The sequence below is a fragment of the Nanorana parkeri genome, unplaced genomic scaffold (assembly GCF_000935625.1).
Source record: "Nanorana parkeri isolate BGI_ZX_2015 unplaced genomic scaffold, ASM93562v1 scaffold338, whole genome shotgun sequence".
NCBI classification, from domain to species: domain Eukaryota; kingdom Metazoa; phylum Chordata; class Amphibia; order Anura; family Dicroglossidae; genus Nanorana; species Nanorana parkeri.
The window spans coordinates 588,131-610,938 of NW_017306606.1; the positions used below are offsets into that span (position 1 = coordinate 588,131).

Consider the following 22,808-nt stretch of genomic DNA (forward strand, 5'->3'; position numbering starts at 1 on the left):
ATGGGGCTTTGCTTTCTCTACGTTTGGGGTACTTAAAGCCCAGCATTTACTTGTTACTGTACATATGTTCTTTAAGCTAACTTTTTTGTTTGCAGCATGCTGCTGCATAGTTTGAAATGAAAAAAAAAAACTTAATGTAATAACAGTGTGCATATAAACCACCACACATTATATCACTCACATTTAATGCACTTCTCTTTCAAAGATTTTATTAGTTTTATATTACAAAACATCCATATACAAACATTGGCATCGATAGTCTACAAGGATAAACATGATCAATTCCTCCCTGCTGACCCTCCCCGCCATATCGTCACTATCAGAACAACCCAACCAAATCATCAAAACAGCACAGGATAAACAACAGCACAAGTCAAAACAACAACACGAATCGAAACAAAACAAAACCAAAAAAAATGTAATGACACTTAAATCATATCTATTACAGAAAAGTGATGGATGCGCATAGGCCATCCAGGGTTCCCAAATCCTGAAATTTTTTTGTTAGAGTCTAATAAAATGCTAGTCAATTTTTCATTAATAAAAAAGGAGTCCATTCTTTTTTTTACGTCTCTAAAAAGCACTTATGGTTTCTTCCAGGCCTGGGCAATGGTCTGTTTGGCCGCCAACATAACATAAATCACCAGTTTATGTTGTAAGTTGGTAAAGGAAGAGGATTTAAAATGTAATAGGGCTACCCATGGGTCTCTTTCCACATTGGCCAAGAAGAGGTCCCCAATCAGCTGAAATACTTTCGACCAAAACCTATCCAGTTTTGGGCAGGTCCACCAGGTATGAATAACATCTCCCCTGGAGGCACATCCTCGGAAACAAAGATCCGAGAGTGTCGAGTGGAGATGAGCCAACCTTGAGGGCACCAAATACCATCTGGTTAAAGATTTAAATACCATTTCTAAAGATATTACATTTATAGAACAAGTAGTTATTGATTGCCAGGTTTTTTGCCATTCCTTTCGTTGTCTAGTCATTCCAAGCTCTCTTTCACAATTCTGTACATGTTTATGGTTATCGGGCGTCGATAACCTATTTAATTGGGAGTAGAGTATTGAAATAAGTTTAGGAGTTGTAGGATGGTTTAGACAGATATTCTCAAAAACCGTTAATTCTGATATAAATGGAGCTTTAGGGAGCGTTGATGCAGCCCAATGTCTAAGTTGTAGATATCTGAAATATTCCGTATCTGGAGCTTGTAAATTATTTAAAAAATGGGACCAGGTACAAATTGTGCCGTTCTCCACCAAATGATGTAGGCATGTCACCTTTTGAGAGGTCCACCAAACAAAGGACTTTGTCTTTCCCATTCCCGGTAGAAAGAAAGGGTTACCTACAATAGGAAGTAATGGTATATGAGAGGATTGGAATTTACTATAACGTTTTGTATTATCCCATATTTTAATCATATGTTTCAAGATGGGGCTCATTGTTTTTGGACGTAGCCTAGCCGGCAGCCAAGGAATGGCCCTTAATGAAACAGGTGAACAGATGTATTCTTCTAAGTCTACCCAGAGTGGTCGGTATAAGGTCGTATAGAAGTTTATTAACAGAACTATTTGTGCTGCTTGATAATATTTATAGAAATTTGGGAGGCCTAGCTGTTCCCTGTGCATATACATTGTAGTTTTGGGAACCCTGGGGCGCTTATTGTTCCATACAAAGGAAGAAACTCTGTTCTGAAATGAGTGAATGATATACTTTGGAATACAACTGGTATAGTTCGAAACAGATAAAGTACTTTTGCTAATATTGACATTTTAATTGCATTAATTCTACCTATCCATGAGTGTTTATGTCTCGTCCAGGTTAGCAATAATTCCTGCATTTGTCTAAACAGGGATATATAATTGACTTTATAATTTTTTTTCGGAATGTTAATTCCAAGATATAATAAATGCGAGGACCTCCATTCAAAAGGAAAATTTTGTTGTAATGTAGTAACTTCAATGTGTGACAGTGAGATATTGAGGGCAGTTGACTTAGTCTCATTAACCTTTAAGTTGGAAATTTTTGCAAAAAAGTTTAAGTCATGAAACAGATTAGGAAGTGAAATGTGAGGGTTAGTCAGTGTGAGCATCAGATCATCTGCAAACATGTGGAGTTTATACTCTATGTGTCCCTTCTCTACACCTCGCACGTCCATATTAGTATGTATAAGACAGGCCAGTGGCTCTATTGCGAGAACAAACAAAAGTGGGGAGAGGGGACATCCTTGGCGGGTACCTCCTAGTATAGAAAATGGGTGCGAGTTATAGTGAAGGTAACGTACTGAAGCAGAAGAACCTCGATATAAGGTCTGTAACCAGACTAAAAAACTATCAGAAAATCCCCATTTCTTTAGAATATAAAATAAATAATCCCAGGAGACAAGATCGAATGCTTTTTGAAGGTCTAGAGATAATAGCATACCTGAAATTTTCGCATCATGCATATGATGGATAAGATGTGCAATTTTACGTGTATTATCTGATGCTTGCCTAGTAGGGAACAAAACCTACTTGGTCTCGGTGAATGAGAGCTGGCAAAAGTTTTGAAAATAGCTTTATATCTATGTTCAATAAGGAGATTGGTCTATAGTTATGAGGGTCCGTATTATCTTTGCCCGGTTTAGGAATCATCACTATGTGAGCCAACAGGGAGGAGGGGTGAAAAGCATGACCCCCTTTCAGGTGGTTAAACAGTGCTACTAGGTGAGGTGCCAGATTATTTGAAAACTTTTTATAATATAATGCTGGGAATCCATCTGGACCTGGTGTCTTATGTATCTTTAACGTTTTAATGGCTTGTTTTACTTCCAATATGGAAACATCTGCATCCATAATAGTTGTCATGTGTTCAGTGAAAGGAGTTAGCGACACTCTCGACATTAACTGATCAGCTAAATGAGGTTGGAACCCAGAAGTTTTACCATATATCTTAGAAAGGAGAGAAGTAAATCTAACAAACAATTGTTGCGGGATTAGCTGTAGTCGAGCCATCTGGGAGACGTAGTCTAATCTGGTATGGCGTTTTTGGTTTTGATTTCAGCATGTTCACCATCATTGGCCCAGGTTTATTAGCGCATGCATAAAACATGCATTTTGACCAATGAATATGCTTTTCTACTTCGTTATTTAATATCAGGTTCATTTCTGTTTTAACAGAATCAATTTTTCTTCGAGTGGCCGTTGTGGGATTGTTTCTCCAGTCGGATCCTAATCCTTCTAGGCAGTAAGTAAGGACTAAAAATGTTTTACTTCTCTCCTTTTTTCGTCTAGATGCCAAACTTATAAGTTCTCCCCGCAGAACTGTCTTATATGCTTCCCATAGAGGGATCGGAGATGAAACCGATCCCTCATTTTCCCTAAAAAAGGAGGAGATAAATGTTTGTATTTGCTCTACTAAAACTGAGAATGTAAGAAGAGAGTCGTTCATTCTCCAATTAAAATGTGGGGGTACAGGGGAAAAGGATATGTATTTTATCAATAAAGGAGAGTGGTCTGACCACGAAGTCGAAAGAATACGAGCCTTGAGAACTGAAGAAAGAAAACTTGGGTGTGTAAAAAAGTGATCTATTCGAGAAGAACATTTGTGAGGACAAGAATAGTGGGTATATTCACGAGTTGTGGGGGATTTTTTCCCTCCATATATCTATCAAATTGTATTCAGTTAACATTGTACAAAAAAGTGCAGAGTGGTTATAAGAAGTGGAAAGTGTAACTCGAGATTCCAACCTGTCCAGTCTAACATCTAAAACCAGGTTGGAGTCTCCCATCATCCATAAAGTGCCTTGCATGTGTTTATCAACTACTCCCAACAAATGGGGAAAACAACGCGTTTGTCTAGTGTTCGGGGCATGATATGTGACAAGTGTTACTATAGTGTCAAAAATATTACCTATTAGGATTATATATCTTCCTGCTGGGTCTACTATCTCTTCTGAACAAAAAAAAAGCTGTGTTTTTTGTAAATGCTATTAACACCCCTCTCTTTTTTTTCTATGAAATTAGACTGAAAAACTTGGGGGTAACTTTTTAATTAAAAGAATTTGAAAGCCTTGTTTCCTGTGAACATATTACATTTGCTTGGTGTGATGAAAAATAATTAAATGCCGCTCTTCGCTTCTGTGGAGAGTTTAGTCCCTGCACATTATACAAAATTCGGTGGATGCCATTTTACACAAATTTATGCTGTACAGCATAAACCCTGCCAAGCAGGAATAGGAAATATATGTAATTATTTCACTTTTAAAGGGGGGCACCTTGTCCACCCAGGCATGGCGAACTCCAAAACACACACACACACAAAAAAAGAAGAGGGTGTAGCACATATGTTTTATACAATTATAGGTTCTCTGTGTTGCTCTTCAGCTAAGATAAGATCTTATCATAACTAATGCCTTTATCAATATTTTTAAAGTTAATCTCCAGGAGTATCTTGTGTTTTCTGGGAGGAACGTAGACCCTTCAGCCGCCCATGGCGATTCCTAGTATATTTCTCCCAAACAGGGGCTAGTCGTTTCCCTCCCGAGGATTGTGAAGATGTAGATATCAATTCATCATTTGGAGACATTAATTGTAAACGTTCAAGTAGGGGCCCCGCCTCTTGAGGTGAAGAAAAGGAGTATGTCCGATTATTATAATTAAAGAGGGTTTTAAGTGGATACCCCCACTTATATTTAATACCATGCTGTTGTAATACTGTTAAAAAAGGTTTCAAAGCTCTGCGACGTTGCAAGGTTTTGGGTGCGAGGTCTGCGTAGATGTGGTAATTAAAGTCCTGACATTTAAGAGACCGGTTATCCCAGGCTGCTTGTACAATGGCTTCTTTTGTTTTGTGAAACGGTGGTTTCAAAATTACGTCTCTTGGGGTTCCGTCGGCCCGTTTGGGCCCCATTGTTCTATGTACTCAATCTATTTCTAATTTATCTGCCGGGTATCCTGGGAGCAAATCTGAAAGTATAATGGAGATTACCGTTTCAAGGTTTTCTACCCGTTCTGGGATACCCTGGATCCGTAAATTACCCCGCCGGTTTCTGTTTTCCAAGTCCCCCATTTTTAACACAGCCTGAAAAAGATCCTCTTTAACTATATCAATGTCATGCTCATGTGCCTCTATCACAGTGACAACATCATTCATTTTAGTCTCAATATCGTGTATCCTAAATCCCAGTTGCTTAATGTCCCTGGAGAGTTGAGAGGCCAATTTATCTGTAGCAATCTGTAATTCTTTTTGTATCAGGATTTTACATTTCTCCAACAACTCTGTATCTCTACATGTTACCTCTGGTTGTTCAGTTGGTAGTTAAAGGGGAGAGCTCCCTCCCTGTGTAGACTCCACTGCGTCCGTCAGATCAGAGGAAGAGGCTCGAGAGCCCTGTGTTGAAGGAGCCAGAGACAGCCTCGATGTGGCCTCGATGCGGCCGTGTTCTTTGCGAAGGATTTCTCGGCTGTGTTTTTTTTTTCATTTTACTTCCCCGCGGTGGTTGCGTCTCCAATGTACGACCCATTCTGCATGTCTGCTGATGGATATCCTCCAACTAACCAAGGTAGGCAGGATGAGTAGTGAAATCGCTCCCGACAGTCATTTAAACAGTGCTAGCGTTTGGACAACAGCTCCTATGCCTGGGTGTAACAGAGCTAGCTCAGCAAGCACTCATCTTGCTCAGCGGCTCGTTAGCACCGCCCTCCATCAGCTGCTCCCCTAGACCTGGAACATTTAATGCACTTCTTTATCTACATAGAAAAAATAAAAGTTAGGCATACACCAGTTAAGCATATTTTCCCTGATTAAAACTGTCTTGCTGCTGGCTAATTTTACACTGTTGTATCCTCTGCAGTTTTTTAATTCTTCTAGTAAAGCCTAGCCTGCGCTCTTTGTCTCTAGTAAATTTGGGCCTATCCTTGCACAACAAAATTGTACTGCTACTGGCCAAATTTACACCTGTGTCATCTGCGGTCTGTTAGGCCCCGGTTCGGCCGCACAGGTCTGCAAACATGAATGATCTATAAATTGCTAAGGGGACCGCTCATGCGACCGCATGGGTCAGTGTGATCCGAACCGCCCCCCGCCCGAACATCACTCTTCACTATTTTTGCCGCGCTCATAAGTGCGGTTTGCATACAGGTTTCAATGGAACTGTGCTGATCAGCGCGGTTTTGGGCGTTTTTAATTGCGTTTCAATGCTGAAACACAATTAAAAACTCCCCAAACCTCCTTTGCAAGATCAATGTTGTAGCTGTGCAGATCCACAACTGCCCTGGTGTGAATGGGCTCTTAAATCTTGTAGTAAAATACCTACCTGTACTAATATTAAATTTTGGCCAATTCTCCCTCAAGAAAAATTTGCTGCTGCTGGCCAATTTTACACAGCTGTATTATCTGTGTTTCTTAATTCTTTGGGCTCATGCACACAAAACACAAAAACTGGTATTTGCATGCATTCTGGCATTCCTATTTGGGAACATGTGCACAGGTAAACACTGATATTGGGCACCGCAAATACAGGTGTATTTTATGCTGTATGCTCATACGTGTGTATTTGTGTCCCTATGCATGAGCCCTCAGTGTAAGCATGATCGAAATTGGCCAGTGGCAGGTTAGTTTTGCATCAGGGAAAACACGATCAGCTAGAGTGAGCTACTGGCCAGTTTCTAGCTGCAGATCAAAGCTGGCTTATTACCATTTGATGAAAAAATATGTGTCACTGTTAAAGCCTTATTTTATGCTGAAATCAGGGCCGGACTGTGGGCTGGGCCGAACACAATCAACCTGATTGTGTTTGGGCTGGTCCGCTATGCCCGATCGCTATGCCCGATGTGCAGAGCAGTGTCTACTGTGTGGTAGCGAGCAGAGCCGGCAGGGTTAGTTTTAATTTTTTTATTGTTTTTTTTCCCCTTTTATTAGCACTTTTTAAAAAAAATTATTTTTATTTATCTTGTCGTTTACTTTTTTATTTTTTTATAATTTTTTATCTTATTATTGTTTATTTTTTTATAATTATTTTCTCATTTATTTCTTAGTATTTTTTACTTTTTTAATCACCTTTTAATTTTTTTTATTTAGCTGGCCGAATGGATTGTGAAGAAATGATTGGTAAGGTCTGGGGGAGAGGAGGGGGGTACGAACTGGGGTTGTGTGTGTGTATGTGTATATATATATATATATGTATATGGGTTGTATTTTTTTACGTGTGGTGGTGGTGGTGGGGGGGAGTAGAAGTGTATTAGGCTGCATTCACACCTTTATTTTAGGTGCAATTAGGGATTTCTGCGTCATGAACTTGCGTTTTCCTGCAACAGAAAGCCCTAAATTGGCATTTACAAATGGCAGCTGTCACCTAAGTTAATGATCAGGTGACATGTAAACAACAGTTGCATGTAAATGCCTGCACACCGCATGTAAAGATGTTTACATTCCGCTAGGAATCAATCACTCTCCCTGGACGCAATGATTGTGCATCCAGGGAGAATGTTTTCTAACCGCATGTAATCATATGATATTCAATTACATGCGGTGTGCAGGCGTTTATATGGAGCTGCTATCACCTGATCATTAACTTGAATAGGTGACAGCTGTCACTTGTAAACGCCAGATTAGGGATTTTTGCTGCAGTAAAATGCAAGTTTCTGATGCAGGAATCCCTAATCGCACCTAAACCTACAGATAGGGCCTTATTGTGTGTATATTAGTGCCTGTAGTACTTAAACTGGATATAGTTACACTTTATTTTAAAGTATGAAATGTGGCAAGCCGTCCCCATGAGAGAAAAAAATTTGTTGAGTTCCCCCGAGACGGAAGAGGCGGAGACACGGAAGAGGCAGAGACACTGACGGGCGCCGAGGATGAGGAGGCCGTCCAGTCGGGTTCCGAGGACAAGGAGGACGTGTTCCAAAGAGGTCAGGCCGTGCAAGGTAAGAGGATTGTGCTGGTAGAGCCTAACATAGATTCTGCACAAGTGCACCAAAGAGTCTCAGGTGTGCTGTGCAATACCTTTTGGTGGGCTCTGCAGGATAATGAATCAGATTGGGGTGCTGCTGTTATATGTAAGCCAAGCTATATACTGAGACGCCGCTGCTGAAGCGGATCCCAACAATTATGTCTGGATCCGCCCAGCTGCATGAATGACAGCTGGCTCTGCCTATCTAGAGGCAGAGCCAGCTGTACCCGCCCCCTCCCCCGTCCGTTCCGCCAGTCAGCACTGCCGGATCGGAGCGGGAGGGGGTTATCCAGGCCCCTACCCTGTCACGGCAGAGAGCCGTGACAGGATCAAGAGGTGAGCGAACGCCGGTATGTGTTCGCTCACCTCCCGATCTACTGAGCCGACCTGTGACAGTCTCATTGTCACTGGTCGGCTAGAACTGACCTAACTCTATGTAGATAAGTTTACCTGTCCCTTAACCCATCACCTGGTACACACCCCGGAACTCTTTTCTTTACATGTGTAGGGGCCGTCCGAGGGGCTAATCCACCTCTGGTCCCAACATGTTGGTATGCACTGTCAGGTGGTCTCTGTCCCTACTCTCACTGACCTAAGGTGTTATAACATTATATTTGGGGGGTCAAGGATGGTAACGGGGAATATGGTGTCCTCTTCTACCTGTATCATGGTTGGGGTCAGAGTACTCTCATCCATCGCTTTGGTCATTAACTTCTTGGCATCGGGGATCACACAGCAGACTACTAGGCTGACAGAGATCAGAACAATGAGAATCACCACACCTACTTGTGATAATGCTTTCTGCCAACCTGTCATCCATTTAAAATATTGGTCCCATGGGTCTGTGATACCTGAATTCTTAGTAAATTGGGGACTACATGCTTCTACCGGGTAAGTAAACATCAAAGTTTATCAAATTTCCATGCTTACATATAGCGATTTCATTAAACGCATATCAACGCAAGACAGTAGATGATTGATTATATTCACCACATAAATGGAGTGGAAGGGCAAATCAGGCACGGGGGTTGCGTCAGGAGGACAAAGTGCAGTGTGCAGCACCCAAGCGATAAGGACCCAGGGATCGATCACAGCTGACTAATTGGAAGATATGCAGCTGAAGCTACCCAAAAAGAATACAAACACATATTCCAGAATCACTAATGCAAATATATAATTGATCTTATTTAAACACAAAAAATTATATGTGTATTGAAAAAGTATAATATATTGAGTTGTGTAGATATGATTATAGTAAGATATAGCCAATAAAAAACATTTGAGTATTGTTCATCCAGTCTGCATGGTGTTATTTATAGAAATTTGTCTTTCAAATGATTATCCTCTGGATAGTCATATGTATATGCATATGCCAAAATAGGGAATATATGTATATGTAATAAAGTGGCATGACTATATGGTTCCCTTATCAAGTACATAGGCTATGATGTGAATCAATATATGCCCAAAATCAAAGGTAGATTTATTGGCTCGCATGTGCAAAAATCTAATAGCGTGAAAATAAATTGAAAGTGTAGAGCTGAGGTATACAGTGTATATAAATCTCGGCTTTTGGAGTTGTGAGAAATATGTGCTCAACAAACAACCACTTATATAATATATTGTGCTGTGGATATGTGGTATGTGTATTTTGGCCATTATATAGTCCTCCTTCGCCCCCCACACACCCACAATGCAAACCATAGGGAGGAGGGGGCGGAGCCCCGGTGCGCGGCGTGGTGCGTAGTGGGAGGGCCATATACAAATCTGCACTCAACGTCACACTGCGGACGTGTACTGTGCAGATACTGGGCGATAAGAAAGAAAGTGCCCCCCGAGATATCTTCCGGGCCAAATCCCATTGAGCACCCACAACTCCCGCACACTGAAGAGCCCAGACAGATCGGCAGATTCAAAAAATGTTCTTCCAGATCGACTCCATGTTGCCTGTATAAGCCATAAATTTAAAACAGAAATAAAGATATAAAGTGACAATGGTCATTCCACTTATTATAAAGAGTCTACCCTAAAACTGCATGTAATCCCCCAATTCATAAGACATTACATTGTGATATTATACCATGTATGTTAGACATTACTTTGTAATAATATACCATCATGATTGTCATATATCAATGCACATCATTACGCTATCTTTATAGCCACATATCGTTGTGTCATATGGACATTATGATAGTCATATATCTTATATCATATATCAATTCACATTATTATGCTGTCTTTATAATTACATATCGTTACGTCATATAGACATTGATGTTATCCTTTTATATCATTACATCCCGTAATTCAAATTGGATATAGCAAAAATATGCACGATGGTGGGTGGCTATTTGATGCCACAATGTACATGATTATGGCTCCTAATATTTGATACAATAGTGTACATGATTATAGCTCTTAATATTTTCATGGTACAGTAAGTACATGATTATAATTCACACTGTCCCCAGTGTATAGACAGAGGAGACAAACAGAATGATACATGTTTCATTGCTCTGTATCCATTTACACAGATGCATATGTTAAATGAATTAGATCCACATGTTAATTACATTTAGGTATTCAAAATGTATATTTAAAAAGAATTCTTGTATAGTAATTTGGTGCAGCATAACAGTGCTATCTAGCGCAAAGATCATTTTCATAATGCACATCGGATACAATATCATTTACATATCTCAGTAATATAATTATAGTTTCCATTAGTTAGTTAAGCTACAAAGGACAGAGAGCTGTGGGAGGTAAACAGACATGATTGTGTCAATATGGCGCTGTTTCCATATGCAATGAAGGTGCCTATGGGCATCCAAACATATAGGGCAGGGCCTATCGCTATAAAAAGGGTTTATAGCTCAAGATCTCATTTAGACCTGGGTATTTGGTGGCATTCAAATGGTAAATTTGTTTCATGTTGTAATAGGATTTTGTTGCGGTTGCCTCCACGAATGTTATCTGGTGTATGTTCCAAGATACAAAAAGAAATCATGTCCAAATTGAATCCATGATTTAGGCCTACATGCCGAGAAACAGAGGCGGTGAGTTTCCCATTTCTGATAAGATAAATATGGTCATTAATCCTCTTTTTGAGGGGTCTGATCGTTTTGCCTATATAAAAGGCACCACACCTACAACACATAAGGTACACCACACCTGCCGTCTCGCAGGTATAGTGGTCCTTCAGAGTCCAAACATTTCCATTTGGTAGCATAATGGATTTTCCAGTATGCAGCCATGGGCATTGAGAACATTTCCCGCACCTATAGAGGCCCTTATTTCTTTGCATCAAGGTTGTACTTTTATTTTCCTCAAAGTGACTTTGAGTTAAGGTGTCCCTCAAAGATTTGGATCTTCGAAAGACCAACTCTGGTTGCCCTCGAATATACTTTCCTATTATTCGGTCTGATGTCAGAATTGGCCAGTGTTCGGCAAGTATTTTCCAAATTTGCGCATGTTGTCGATTGTAAGTCACAATCAATTTGGTGGTAATTGAGGTGTTTCCAGAGTCTCCTTTCTTTTTATATAGTAAGTCACTTCTGTTTTGGTTATTTGCCCTTTGGAAGGCTTTCTTTAAACAAGATTTGCTGTACCCTCTCAGCATTAAACGCTCCTTAAGTAGATTTGCTTCATGTACAAAATCAGAATGTTGGGTACAATTCCTTTTCAGTCAAAGGTACTGTTCATAAGGGATGCTTTTGATTAGAGGTGCCGGGTGCGCAATTGTAGAGTGCAATATCGTATTGCCGCCATGGGTTTCCTGTACAAAGTAGTCGCAATATTTAAATCGTCTGTGATATAGATTTCTGTATCCAGGAAGGAAATTCTTTTATAATGGTAATTTTATGGTGAATTTTAAATTGTACAGATTATCGGAGAGCAGTGCCATAAATTCTAGCAGTTTCTGATGTGATCCAGTCCACCAGAATAAGAACATCGTCAATGTATTTTAGCCACATTAGGAGGTGGCCAAGGCTTTACATATATTTGTCATCCGACATTAAAGACCACTCCTACCCCCCCAAGTACAGGTTGGCGTATGATGGAGCACAGCGTGTCCCTATCGCCACCCCCTGCACCTGGAGGTAGCGGGAGCCGTCAAATATGAAAACATTGGTTGTAAGTATGTGTTCCAAAAGACTCATTACAAATTCCACGTATTCCCATTGGGATTTGGGTCTTTCTAGTGAGAATTTTTTGATAGTTTTTAACCCCAATACATGTGGTATTGAGCTATACAAGGCTTCAACATCTATAGCTACTAATAATGTGTCTTTTGGGACACTCACATCATCTATAAGTTGTAATAGGTGAATTGTATCCTATATGAAGGTAAAGTTGAAACATGTGGTCTTAAGACGTAATCTATGAGCTTACTGGCGTGCTCATTCTGACATGAGATACCTGAAATAATTGGACGTCCTGGTGGATCATAGGTGTTTTTTATGCGTCTTGGGTAACGCATAAAACATAGGTGTACGTGGATGTTTGATGTCCAAAAAATCAAAGGTGTCTTTAGATATTAATGACTTGGATAAAGCATTATTGATGAGAGATTTAAATTGTTTACTAAATATGTGAATTTGTTCTTGATCAATAATGTTATACCAATGTTTATTATTGAGTATTCGTAGACACATTTCCCTATACTTGTCACTGTCCATTATTACCACATTTCCCCCTTTATCAGATGGTTTAATAATAATATTATGGTTATCCTGCAAGCTTTTTATGGCTTTTTGTTGGGGTCTTGTTAAATTCTGTTTTTTAGAGGTGTGATGTAGAGTGGTTCTAATGTCTTTAGTGACATTTTGTACAAATGCCCATATATTAGCATTCAATTGAAAAGATGGAATTTTTTCTGATTTGGATTTGTACACTAAAGGTGGTTGGAAATACTCTAGTTCACTTGTATTGGTGACAGGGATATCCATTTGTTCATCACTGATAGTTTCATGTAGGAGGTCAAAGTCCACCTCCTCATTTTCATCTAGTAGGGATATAAGATCTTTTAATACTCTAAAATCTGCTATGTTGTATGCCTTCCAATGCTGTGGATTAGAGAGAAAATCCTGCTGTTTACATGAGTCCCTTATCAAATATGACTTTGTAAATTAATTTTCGTGCGAACAAATGGATATCCCTAACCACTTCAAATTTGTCATAGTTTTTTTGTGGACAGAAGCTTAAACCTAACTGGAGAATTGATATTTCCTCTTTTGTAAGAGGGTGAGATGATAAGTTAATTACTTGGAGGTTACCTTGTCCTCCTGAAGTTTCACTAAAAAAGGTTCTATATTACCAGATGCATTAGGTGCGGGAAATGCATCTATCGGGGCAAAACTCGTTTTTGGTCTTGCTCCTTGGCCCCTGAATGTGGGCTTAGGGGAGGCGTTATAAGTCATCGTGTCCCTCCTAAAGGTGTTTGAGTTGGACTGCGTGGATTAGTATCATTAAATGGTCCATTTGGACGGGCATTCGAAGTGCTCGAAAAATGTTGAGGGTTATCAAATGAAGAAAAATCGTCATTGATCAGGTGTTCATTTACAAATATCTCCTGTCTCCTTTTCATCTGTGATCCATGGTCATGATTATTGATTCTTTTTACTTTTTTAGAATTATGGCCGGTGTAATTCTCACCCGCCAAAAGTGTGGGTTGAGAGTAGCTTTTCCGATTGGATGAAAAGGAGGAGGAGACATTAGAGGATGTTAACTCTAGGTCTAGATCCCGTTCCTCATACATCTGTGGTCTCGGCATGTAGGCCCTTGGTCTTCCCTGTGTATTGTTGTTCCATCTATATGCATGTCCTGATGCATAGGCTGCACTATCTTTTAGAAATTTTTGATCCTTATTATGTAGTAAGTTTTTTGTAAATGTTTCTATATGATCTTGGATGTCTTTCTCCTTGTCTTTAAATAGGGGCAAGTCACATAAGGACTCACAGTCCCGATATAGTTCTTTAATCTCATTGTCAATTGTTCTTGATTCCATATTATAATGTTCCATCAATATCGACATCATATTTAAAGAGCATTGTAAGTTTCATTCCCATTTAGTTTTGAGATCTTTGTCAATTTTTGCCACAGTGGGAAAAATTTGTACCCAGGGAACAATATGTTCTCTGGTGTACCGTTCAAAATATTTGATATGCCAGTACACCAGGGATTTCTTCTCTAGTAAACCTTTTCAGTTTAATAACCAAGGTGTTAATCTCTAATTTAGTAGAGGTCTGGCATGGGAAGTTAGATTGGATTTTGGACATGAATTCTTCCCAGGCATTGCCACAGAAATTCGCCATGTCTGTCTAAGAAAACACCTCTCCGTCCTGTACTGTGGTGTCTAGCAAGGGCTTGAAAAGCCTAAGAAAATATATATCACAAGCTCTATATCTCTGACTTTTGGTCACAAAGTCCACATACGTATGAAAAGTAGGAATGATATATAAATGAATCAAACATATATCAGCATTGTATAGCAGAGAAGAAGGGGATATTAATTATATAGGATACACGCCGACAGGCAAAAATAATGGGGTGTTATCCCCCCTGTATATTTGAATAAAGACAGCTTTAGTAGGCGTGTACTTTTTTTTTTTTTGCAAAACACTTTATTGGGTTTTGAGACATACATCATAACAGTGCACTCTATTTGTGCCTTACATCGGTGGCACCATGCATAGCAGTGCATTCAACATAAAAGAAAATAAAAAAGAAAAAACAACATAAGGAAAACTAACAAAACAATACAGTTCTGGTCCTACATTTCAGGTGGGGGAATCATTACTCAGGGGGCCTGGCTAGGTCTTCTCACATCTCCTCCATATAACAGCCAGAGGCCCTTCTTAGATGGGAGGTCGTTGGATATGCGATCCTCATTATAGGGCGTCTATCTCGTCTGGACCCATAGGTCGGTTACTGTCTAGATCGTTCCGGAGCCTCCCCTCCTGGGCATTAATTCCTACTCAGGAGCGGGTATCTAGGTCAGCAGCCGAGTTAGTGCATTCTAGCCAGCTATCCCAAATTTTATGAAATTTCCCTGGGCAACCCCTGTTAGCATACGTATCCTGGTATAGAGGCAGGTTATCATTCACTACTTTTTTCCAAAAGGACAACTCCGGCGGGGCCGGCCTTTTCCAGTACATAGCAATAGCCTTGCGTGCATAGAACAAGGTGAGGCCTACCAATATGCGCTCCGACCTGGTCGGAGCTACATCCTCCACAAGGCCCAGCAGGCACAATCTCGGCGATGGTGTGAGTGGCAATGAGGTGACTCTCGAGATATAGTCTACCGTGGAGCCCCAGTAGATCTTGATGAGGGGACATTCCCGGAATACATGAAAAAACCCACTTTCATCACACGTGCATCTCCAACAGGACGGGGAGATGGACGCATTCATTTTGTGTAAGCGGTGAGGTGTAAAGTAGGCTCTGTGCAATATCTTAAATTGCACCATTCTATCCCTTATGGCAACCAGTTGTTTAAAGGGTGCATCCCATACTTCCTCCCAGTCCTCCTCATCCATATCTGGGACGTCCACCCTCCACTTAGTCTGTAGTGTGAGCAGGCCAGAGGAGGTTATGGTTTGCAGGCTATGATAGAAACAGGAGGCGGGCTTCCTCAGTCTCTCCGTCCCAGCCAGGGACTCCAATTGAGACTCTCCCAGGCGAATTCCATCTCCTGGAGGGAAATGTAGGAACACATAGCCCGGAGTTAGGACTTAAGCAACCAGCATCATATATTGTGTTACGTACAGAAGCATTGTGTCTAAGGGTATCAGGTATCTCAGATCTAGTGATCTGCTAATGTGCTGCCCTTTCATTATAAAGAAGAGATGTACCTGCATATATTCATTGATTTCTATACATTTTTAATAACCTCTGTTCTTCTTTCACTTACGGTTAACTGACACTCTATTATCCAAAGGTTCTGAAGCAGTGGACACGATTCTAGACCGGTGATGTTTTCTATATTTTGCCCATTTAATGTCAGGTTTGTAAGATTTGGAAAGTAAGAGAGTCCCACCATTTTCGGGTAACCAGAGAAGAACATTTCAAGTGTTTTAGTTGATGGTCCTTCTTGTGCAATCTTCTCATAGCTGACACCATTGCATGCACACTGTAAATGAAGATATGAGCCATGTTCATAACAGAACAATATGAATACATATATATAGCCAGTTGTGTTCTTTAATGCAGTCCAACCAGAAATCAGTAACATCACTTAAAGAGAACATGTCGGAAGTGGAATATACAAGTTGCCTCTGCTGACTTGTTTCTTTAGTTGCAGAATCTAGGACAGTCATTCTTTATCCTCTCATCCCCACATCTGATATGCACATGCTTGTTCCAAGTCAGTGACTTAACAAGTATAGAAACAAGGGCGAAAATGGCAGCCCTACAACATGCACCTTTAATAACAAGTGAGCTATTTCAGCTCCCATACTTTGGTGGCAAGCCATGCAGGGCAAAACAAAAGACTTGCTTTAATGTTCCCATCCCCTGAAGGACATACCTACCTTCACTCCCATGCCACTACGTTTAGCTGCCATAACACTTCTATGCAGGAGGAGCATGTGACTCACTCACATTCCTGTCTTATGACATGGGTAATACATGGTAATTGGCCCAGTGTTGTCACATGGAGGTAGAGAGACAGTCCTCAGTGCTGCGTGTCAGCTCCAACTAGGGGGAGAATACACAGGCTGCCCAGCCTCACTGCTGGTGGCTCAATGGAGTAGAAAAAGAAAAGTAAGTATATTCTGCTGGGGTAGTATTAAAGTGAACCTGTGACTAAATCCGCATGGACAAAGCAACAGATTAATTAAAATAAAATCTTGTACACATCCATATAGGAAATGAGGAACAATAATCTTAAACATTTTTAATTACTTTATAAGTTAAAGTAGTTTTAAACTCCCATACTTTTTTTCAATAATGAATCCAGATCAAACAAATATACAATGCCCAGCAACACATTGCTTTACATTTTTGCCCAAACACTTACAATCATCATGTTTCTGAACAGCTGGTCCAAAGTCTCTTAGCTCAGCTTCCCTGAACTTCCTTTCCAATACAAGATCACAAAGGACAGCGCAGATTTCAACAACTGTCCATCTACTAGCTTGGAGAAGGAAGGAGAGGGGACCAGCGGGGAGGGAAGCACGTTGATTTTCTGTGTGTGTGTGTTTGTGGAGACACACACAGCTTACTAGCACACACAAAGGTGACTGCACAGCACTCTGCTTGAGAAAGGAGTCACTCTAAAACAGGAAGTCAGGTCCAGTGCTCAGGGGACTAGCTGATTCTGCAGGAGACTAAAACATTTAAACATCCGGGAGCCGATTTAATTGTAAGTGATTCTGAATTTTATGAGCATTTGAAGTAGCTCAATATCTTTTTGACATTAATATAATTTTACACTCCAATTGAACCCTGGCATAAAACTGCATGGTCATATGTCCTAGTCACATGTGCCAGAAATCCAGGAAATAAAAGGAAAGCTAATAGTCTGCCCTTACTAAACAGGGCCAGTGTCAGAAGACTGGGGAAGAAAAGAAAAGAGAAATAAAGTATGCAAAGGATACAAAGCCGGCAAGATATGCGTTTGTATATTGTCATTACTACACATATCTAAAAGGTGTGTTTGTTGTTATTATAAAGATATGGGTAAAGGTCTGCTTTAAGCCCACCTTAGTACTTCTTCCATCTATCCACCAATCAGTTTGGAAGAGTCGTTGTAAAGCAGATTACAGGTAATTACACTTACTAAATAATTATTCTGAATTCTTTAATAGCTTTTGAAGGAACACACAGGCAAATTAAAGTGTACTTTTATATATCACCTTGGAGTTCTTCAATCGATCTTATGAATGTTCAGTGACAGACGAAGACTACACAATTTCTCCTCCCTCTTCCAGCTTGGTAGAAGTTGTAAAATCCTGTCTTTACGAAGAGAATGTAAAAATAAAAAGAAGATTCTTACCAGTTCTTTAAATATTTCTTCTGAATTCTGGTTGTCAACAGAGTCCATTTTCATAGTATCAGCATCTGTCATAGTGAGTGGGCGTTCCTGTATAAAAAGGTGAACAGAAAATATACATCAGGACTTCTTATAATATCTGATTGCCCGAGAAGCTGGCTCCGTGTTGTCTAACCTGCTTGATTGAGCTTGGCCGGGAAACTGACTGCCCAGTCAGTTAGCATGGAGCCGGCTTCCCGGCCAATCAGGAAGCCAGGCAGCAAGTAATGACCCACATCCCAGCTTTCTGATTGGCCAGAAAGCGGGCTCAATACTGATTGGCTGGAAAGCCGGTTTCCCATCCAATCAGCATCGAGCTGGCTGTTTGGCCGGCTTCCCGGGCCAATCAGCATTGGGCCGGCTTCCCAGCCAATCAGGAAGCCGGGAGGCGGGTCATTACTCGCCGCCCAGTTTCCCATCCAATCAGCAAGGAGACAGCTGTTTGGCCGGCTTGTTGCTGATTGGCCTGGAAGCCGGCTTCCCGGGCCAATCAGCATTGAGCCGGCTTCCCTGCCAATCAAGGAAGCCGGGAGGCGGATCATTACTCGACGCCCAGCTTCCTGATTGCACATGAAGCTGGCTCCATGTTCCCCTACGGCACTGCCAGTCAGGGGAAATCATCCTCTGACCGGAAGTTCCGGTATCTAAGAAGGTATCAGAGCATTTGGGCGAGCACAAGCACTCGCCCAAATACCTGGTATCGACAGGGATACTGATACTAGTATCGGTGCATCCCTAGTTGCCATTGCCGACCTCTCCTGAAGAGGCTAGCTGCTTGGCCATTATGAGAGATATTTTGAGCCACAAACCTAGAATATGCAAATAAGGTCTTCAGAGTTTTCTTTGACTTTTTTTTTACAGCACATGTAAAGCCAATCACTAAAATCACAAGTAACCTTGAAATAACTAGTTAATGCAATTTTCAAATACAGTTTTCAATGTTCTTAAATCTGCAGCTTTCATCAAAGTGATGAACGTGATATGGGTGGGTGGGGTGTTGATGTCACCATGTTTCATGTTATGCCCTGCATATGGGTGTAACATAAAACATGGTAGAAAAGGTAAACTTACCCTTTAAGCCTTGCAGCGCTTTAGTAAACGAAATGTCATTCATTTAGCATTTAAATAGACTATAAATCTGGACTTCAGCATAATTTTTTATTTTTTTTTGCAAAACACTTTATTGGATTTTGAGACATACATCATAACAGTGCACACTATTTGTGCCTCACATCGGTGGCACCATGCATAGCAGTGCATTCAACATAAAAGAAATAAAAAAGAATTTGTGCCTTACATCGGTGGCACCATGCATAGCAGTGCATTCAACATAAAAGAAAATAAAAAAGAAAAAACAACATAAGGAAAACTAACAAAACAATACAGTTCTGGTCCTACATTTCAGGTGGGGGAATCATTACTCAGGGGGCCTGGCTAGGTCTTCTCACATCTCCTCCATATAACAGCCAGAGGCCCTTCTTAGATGGGAGGTCGTTGGATATGCGATCCTCATTATAGGGCGTCTATCTCGTCTGGACCCATAGGTCAGTTACTGTCTAGATCGTTCCGGAGCCTCCCCTCCTGGGCATTAATTCCTACTCAGGAGCGGGTATCTAGGTCAGCAGCCGAGTTAGTGCATTCTAGCCAGCTATCCCAAATTTTATGAAATTTCCCTGGGCAACCCCTGTTAGCATACGTATCCTGGTATAGAGGCAGGTTATCATTCACTAATTTTTTCCAAAAGGACAACTCCGGCGGGGCCGGCCTTTTCCAGTACATAGCAATAGCCTTGCGTGCATAGAACAAGGTGAGGCCTACCAATATGCGCTCCGACCTGGTCGGAGCTACATCCTCCACAAGGCCCAGCAGGCACAATCTCGGCGATGGTGTGAGTGGCAATGAGGTGACTCTCGAGATATAGTCTACCGTGGAGCCCCAGTAGATCTTGATGAGGGGACATTCCCGGAATACATGAAAAAACCCACTTTCATCACACGTGCATCTCCAACAGGACGGGGAGATGGACGCATTCATTTTGTGTAAGCGGTGAGGTGTAAAGTAGGCTCTGTGCAATATCTTAAATTGCACCATTCTATCCCTTATGGCAACCAGTTGTTTAAAGGGTGCATCCCATACTTCCTCCCAGTCCTCCTCATCCATATCTGACTATATCGTTCAGACCCCATGGTACATACACAAATAACAAACTTGCCATTAGGATCAGTATGGATTTCTTCAAATACTCCGGATCACATGCTGGCCACGCCCCCCAGTAGGCGTGTACTTTAAATTGTTTGTGTGTAGGAGAGCGCGATTTCACACCCCAGTAATAAATATTGGAGTAAGTGGATAAATCTACCTAGGGGTATGCCAGGACCCTAGGAAGAGGGGCTTTCAAAAAATACTGAACGCTCTCTTGTTCTATATAAAAGTACAAATTCATTTATTAATGTAACATGATTTCTAAATAATTAATTAAAATTCCACTCAATAAAACATAATTGTTCCATGTAGTCCATACAATACATTGTCATCAAGTAGTTCATTTGTGTAACATAGTTAATTAGTTCATCAGAAAAGTCCCTGTTTCATTCGAGAGATAGTCCCAACATGTTTCGCCCTATTGGGCTTCTTCAGGGGGATAAGGACTGTGTATCCTGGATAGAGAGCAATACATATGTATTAAATTGGGGACTACATGCTTCTACCGGGTAAGTATACATCAAAGTTTATCAAATTTTAATGCTTACATATAGCGATTTCATCAAACGCATATCAACGCAAGACAGTATATGATTGATTATATTCACCACATAAATGGAGTGGAAGGGCAAATCAGGCACGGGGGTTGCGTCAGGAGGACAAAGTGCAGTGTGCAGCACCCAAGCGATAAGGACCCAGGGATCGATCACAGCTGACTAGTTGGAAGATATGCAGCTGAAGCTACCCAAAAAGAATATAAACACATATTTCAGAATCACTAATGCGAAGTGATATATGACTATCATAATGTCCATATGACACAACAATATGTGGCTATAAAGATAGCGTAATGATGTGCATTGATATATGACAATCATGCTGGTATAATATCATAATGTAATGTCATCTTCAGTGTGCGGGAGTTGTGGGTGATCAATGGGATGTGGCCCGGAAGATATCTTGGGAGGCACTTTCTTTCTTATCGCCCCTGACGGATCCGCACAGTACACATCCGCAGTGTGACGTTGAGTGCAGATTTGTATACGGCCCTCCCACTACGCGCCGCGCCCCGGGGCTCCGCCCCCTCCTCCCTATGGTTTGCATTGTGGGTGTGTGGGGGGCGGGGCCGCAGCGCGCAGCGTTCGGGAGGACTATATAATGGCTGCAATATCGGCCGTGTCTGTCCACTGGGGAGGACTGCTTTGGAGGCCACAAACATATAAGGTACTACTGATCATATGGGAATACACAACACTTTACAATATAAGGAAGACATTACAATACAATTCAAGACAAGATGGTAAGGAGGGCCCTGCCCCTGAGGGCTTACAATCTAAAAGAGGAGGGGGAAATGATACACGAGGAGGTAGCTGTGTGGGGATGGATTATTTGAGAAATGTGTGCGTTGATATGCATTTGATGAAATCGCTATATGTAAGCATGGAAATTTGATAAACTTTGATGTATACTTACGGTAGAAGCATGTAGTCCCCGATTTAATACATATGTATTGCTCTCTATCCAGAATACACAGTCCTTATCCCCCTGAAGAAGCCCAATAGGGTGAAACATGTCGGGACTATCTCTCAAATGAAGTGGAATTTTAATTAATTATTTAGCAATCATGTTACATTAATAAATGAATTTGTACTTTTATATAGAACAAGAGAGCATTCAGTATTTTTTGAAAGCCTCTCTTCCTAGGGTCCTGGCATACCCCTAGGTAGATTTCTCCACTTACTCCAATATTTACTACTGGGGTGTGAAATCGCGCTCTCCTACACACAAACAAGTTAAAGTACAGGCCGACTAAAGCTGTCTTTATCTGACTAACTATGTAAGCTAATTGTTAAAGGAAAAAAAAAAATCAATTCCACAGCTAAATATGCTCTGCTATGGTATGCTAGGACTGTCCATGAAAATAATTGTTGTGTACCACCATGTACAGCTTTAAGGCACCCCCAAAGCATGTTTTTTTTTAAATGTTGGCCTCAAAGCCGCATGCATAAACCCTTACCCACTGTACATTATTATTTTAACCCTTTCGCTGCCAAGCCCTGCCTAACACCATTTTTCACGTTTTTTTTTTAATTTTCAACTGCTGCTTTTAGAGTTTGTAAAAGTCCCCCCAAACCATACATTTCCTGAAAGCACAGGACCAGTAGAATAAAAAGATGCTGCTATTAATTTTGCAGGTCCTGCGATAATTGTGCAAATGTTTATAAAATCAATATTATACCGATAAAAATAGACAATTCAATCGAAAAAAAACAACCTAAAATCAGTATCAGTACATACAAAAAAAACATAATTTACAAGATTCTGACTAAATCTAAAAGATAAAACTGTAGTGAGTTAATAAATAACAAATATTTGTACATTTTAAATTGCGCCTTTTTGTCAAATAGTATAAAAACAGAAACGCAAAACGTTATTTAAGTAACTTGCTAAACAACTGTGTTGTATGGTACCACCTGATCTTCAGAGGTGTTTCTGCACTGTGTTGGTGTGTGTTTGGATAAAATTATGCAAGCATATATTTAATCGCAACACAGTGTATCACAACGCACAGCAATTTGCCACAACTCTTTGCCATGCACTGCCACACAGTTGAATTATTTATATATATATATATAT

At 40.6% G+C, this 22,808-nt stretch overlaps 1 protein-coding gene across 1 annotated transcript in view; it reads right to left on the reverse strand.

The window, feature by feature from the left end:
- CHAT (choline O-acetyltransferase) overlaps window positions 1–22,808 on the reverse strand; it is a 103,729-nt gene that overhangs the window by 51,635 nt on the left and 29,286 nt on the right. The window lies entirely within an intron of this gene.